Below are 4,700 nucleotides of genomic sequence, written 5' to 3' on the forward strand. Positions count from 1 at the left end.
CAAAAAAAAAAAAAAAAAAAAAAAAAAAAAAAAAAAAAAAGAAGAAGAAGAAAAAGAATCTAAGCCAGTGACCTTTCTTTATGCAGTCTCAAGTAGGCATGCAACCTACTGGAGAGTCACACTCTACAGACCTTCAGGTTGTAGTCAGGTTGTTTGCCTAAAGTGCTAAGTTATCATTCAATGAGGGTATTTGCCGTTGTTCCTTTTCTGCCACTTCTTCTTGGCGAATCGTATGCCATACTGCTTGATGCATTTTCTCTAGCTTTTCCAGAGTCAGAGATTGTAAGGGTACATAGTTTGGGTGTACACAGCACCACTGTGGTTACATCTTCCACAGATAACTGCCCTTGTTTCGGAAGAACTTCACTTCCACCATATCTGAATTGTTTTAGGAGCCTTCCTCTAGTGTTATCCTTCCCCAGGGATAGTATATTGTCCTGGAGTCGTTCTGTTTATAAAATCATAAGCATTCACTGGCTTACGTTAGTCTCTTTTATTTCTAGTACATTATTTTGCTCCCTGAAATAAGGAACAAAAGATCATTCAATGATACCTTCTCCCACTTCAAAAATTATTTGTAATAGTTATCTCATGCTAACTAAAGACAATTCAGAGGAAGACATGATAAGGAAAATTTTAAAATTATTATCGTGAATAATATAGGATCGAAAAATATTAATAGCTCCCTGACTTTTTCCTGAAATGTATGAATATATAAGCTTTGAAAGAAGTGTCTTAGAAATAGTAACATCCTAAAAATTAAAGTTTAGTATAATTGTCTTTAATCTATCTTTTGCTAGATTTAACTTATTTAATAGTTAATACTACTATGAAATATTTGTTCAGATGTATTAAATTTATAAGTATTATAGTTTTTCCATGGTTTCATGAAAATATCAATTCTCTGACCTATATTTCAACAGCTTAATTAATGGGGGAGGTTTTAAGAAATAACATCACATGCATTTTGAAAATTTAAGTCATGGAAAAACAACTCAAATATCCTATATAACATTTATGTTTTTTGTTTCTTTTTTTTTGGCACTGCCCAGAAGATATGTTTGGCATATCTTGAAGAAGCAGAAACATCACTGAATATCCATCAGGTAAAGCAATTTTTTATCCTGTTAGGAGGTCTATCAAAGACATGAAAAGACAGGAAAAATAATTTTAAGTTGAGGAGAAAATGTACATGGTGTTACCATCTGTTTTGAAGGAAAGCCAGATAGATAAGGCTGAAAATCCATTTGATGCTGATACCCTGTAAGAAACTGGAATAATGAAATTTTACTTCTTAAAGACAAAACTCAGAGATGCTTAAGAAAATTGGAAAATGCCAAGCAGACTGGCAGCAAACAAGACAGACATATTGTCTATGTTAAAAACAGAGTCTTACAGTGATAAACAGAGTTCTTCAACTAAATTTGCTTAAAATGTGATGCATGGGATCCATAAATTAGTCTTTATTACTCATTATAAAGACTATAGCTACATATTTTGAATCAATAATCATTTTAAAGAATACTGTTCATAGTTAAAAATAAGCTTTCCACTTTTCATAAATAGTACCTTGATGCAGGTAGTTTATTTCTGTCACGTTGTAACAGTCTCACTCTATTTTTGATGTTTGATTTCTGAAAGACTGAAAGCCCTGCTATTCCTCCTTCCCTTCTCCTCAACATCCAGGTAAACTGGTAAGAGAGACCGGGTGCTCCCTCCTTGGGCACCAGTAAGAAGTTAAAATCATGTATGACCCTGCCCACATGGCAACCCTCAGGTTAGCCCTGTTTTCTGACCATAATAAAAACCAAATCCAGTTGCCTTTTCCTCCTCTCCCAAATCAATTTTGGACTGCTTGAGAGTCTGCCCTGCCCTCCCCAGAAAGTCTCATCTATGAGAAGTAAATTTACTCACACCTGCTTGGTGCACATGTGATGTCATCAGTTGTGACATTTAAATCAAATTTTGGGAGGTGGGACAGGGATTCATCTCCCCTTTGCAGGGTGACAATAACACACCCCAATAGATGAATATATGTGCAAGATAATTTATATAAAATTTATATTGTAGAAGATATAGATTGTAGAAAATATCTTTGTGTAATTTAGTTCACACATGTGAATCTAATAAAACATTTTATTTTAGTTTCAATATACCACTAAGTTAGTTCTTCCCTAGATGAAATAGTTAAAAGCACCACTCTCTCAGTAGTTTTCTTTTCAATATTTCTATGTAGATATTAAAACAGGAATGAAAATTTAGAGTTTAAATGAAATTTTTAGCTAGCAATGTTTGCAGCCACAATAATTTGTGGAGGATAAATGATGAATGCCTCCTGAAGACACACAATCTGCATATTAAGAATAAGTACATTTGGGGAAAAATAAAAATTCAATTACTATTTTTTTTACCTTGCTATTCCTATTCAATCTTAATTTTGACAAGTATTTACAGGTTATAGGATTGGTAAGTTTTAATACAAAAATAAGTATATTATATTATTTTTGTTTTACACTGTGTTAATTATATGTTCCTACCTGCCTATGTAGATGTTGATTAGTAGCTGACTAGGGTGGGAATTAATATAATGAATTAATATTTATTCACAATTATATTTAAATTCAAGTTAATTGCATAACATGGAAATTTAAATTATTCTAACACACATAAATAAGGAATTAATGAATATATATGTATGTGTATATACACATTACATATACAATATAACATCAAATTATGTACCTGTATGCTTCATATCAAGTTTACAATTGTTACTGGTGTATGTGTGTGTGTGTATATATATCTGCATGGTTAAATAATGTATACAATATATGCTTAGTTTTGCACATAAATTTATTATCTTTTATGTATTAATTTGAGGACATCTAGAAAATATTTATTATTATATAAGGATAGTATGAATTATTAATTTGTACCATTGAGATTATGATCAAAATGTTAATTGTGCATGTGTGATGGTTATATTGTTTGGTCATTCTTACTTCCAGATAAGGACATTTTAAATAAAACACATATTAAAATGATTCAATAATAGAAAATGCCTTCTGAAATATATGAACTCTTAATGTTTCTTCTCTCTTAGTGAAAATCTAAAAATATGAAAACCAAGTCTTCAGAGCGGCAGCAATGAATCAAACCTATTACTGAGACTTTAAGCTTCTCCAGCTGCATGTGAAGGAGGTGTGAAAAAACGAAAGTTCAATAATCTAAAAAAAAGTAGTGCCTTTCCGCACTTTGTGGGATGGTGGTGATTGTGGAGCACACCAAGTAGTATTCACTCAGTGGGTGATTTTTGCAGTAGCAGTCTGATCTAAGTCTAAATCTCAGTCCAAAATTAAAACTCAAGATGTGTTTCACTGCTTCTGAGCCAACATTTTTCTGAACTGTATTCTCTAGCTAAGCAGCTCTATGTCTCTGATCATCTTGTGATTTTACCTTATTTCAAATGAAAGTCTTTAGAACATCCCTTTTGAAAAAAAAAAAAAAAGTGTGCAATTTTAAAACACACCTGTCTGGGTGATTACTTCTTATTTTCATTACCTGCTTTGGAAAATCACAAATTGTCTCTTATATAAGATGGAATAGTAAAATGGAGTGGAAAATGTCTCCAGAATTTCATGTTTCTTACTCTGTTATCCTGGGAGATCCTCAATTTACAGAATATAGCTACAAGGGTTTTCAGTCTTTTAACTTGTGATGTTCAAAATGATAAATTATGATAAACATGAAGAGATAAATTTTCTTTTGGTGGAAAGATAAAATTGATTACAACCTTGTTTTACGTTAATATGGTTTGTTATTACTCTCAAATAATAAGTTAATAAAATGTATTGATAGTTTTGAAATAAACTTTGATGAAAATCATGACTTCACATACACTGAAAAGCTATTTGTAATGGCTAATGTAACTGAGTCCATAATGAAATTAAGTAACTAGTTTGTTACAAGCCCTTTGTACTTAAAGCTCTAACAGAGCTTTGCTTCAATAAAATAGCATCAGGTCTCCAGGTTTACCAAGAAAATTGTCTTAAAGTAAAATTACTGAGCATAAAGATAACTTCATATAACAAGGAAAAAAAAAAACTTATATAAGTGACCACTCAGGTGACAAATGCTAAATAAAATGACAAAAGCCATTATTTGTAGGTTGAAAATTTCTATCAGAAGGGCATCATTTGTTTTGTACTACTTATCTGTCCACTGATTCCCAGTCTCACTGATATTTTCTCTAATGGAAAATAGAAAACTACTGCCCACACACTAAATTTTCTACGTGTGTGTTTATGTGTATAATATGTGATCAAGAAAATCATGATAAAGTAGGAAGTATGGATATTCACATCTGAAGAACATTGGATTTTGTTATCTCATCTACTTGCAAAGTGATCTATAAACTGTAATTCTACTGAGGCACTAATATGACATTGCTTAAATGCTTACATAACACCTAGGCTGATAACATATGCATAGCATCTGCCGCAAAACAGGTACAAGATAAAATTTCCAAAATGGCTGGAAATTTAAACACAAATTTGTCATGTAAGGTTGAAAATATTTTGGTACTATGGATTTGTTCAGAAAACAACAGTTGAAAAAAATAAAAAAACATAGTAATTAAACATATATTTAATTTTTTAATATTTAAAATATATTAATTTTTTTAAAACTCAATAAGAAAT

General features: G+C 31.1%; 1 long non-coding RNA gene across 2 annotated transcripts in view; it reads left to right on the forward strand.

Moving 5' to 3' along the window:
* Positions 1–3,557, forward strand: part of LOC108531828 (uncharacterized) — a 49,191-nt gene extending 45,634 nt beyond the window's left edge. For both annotated transcript variants that reach the window (XR_001886294.1, XR_001886295.1), the window contains exons 3-4: positions 1,053–1,106; positions 3,104–3,557. This is a non-coding gene — a long non-coding RNA (uncharacterized LOC108531828). The remainder of the gene's footprint in view (positions 1–1,052; positions 1,107–3,103) is intronic.
* Positions 3,558–4,700: the final 1,143 nt, after the last annotated feature.

This window comes from Rhinopithecus bieti, unplaced genomic scaffold, assembly GCF_001698545.2.
Source record: "Rhinopithecus bieti isolate Rb0 unplaced genomic scaffold, ASM169854v2 scaffold_9015, whole genome shotgun sequence".
NCBI lineage: Eukaryota > Metazoa > Chordata > Mammalia > Primates > Cercopithecidae > Rhinopithecus > Rhinopithecus bieti.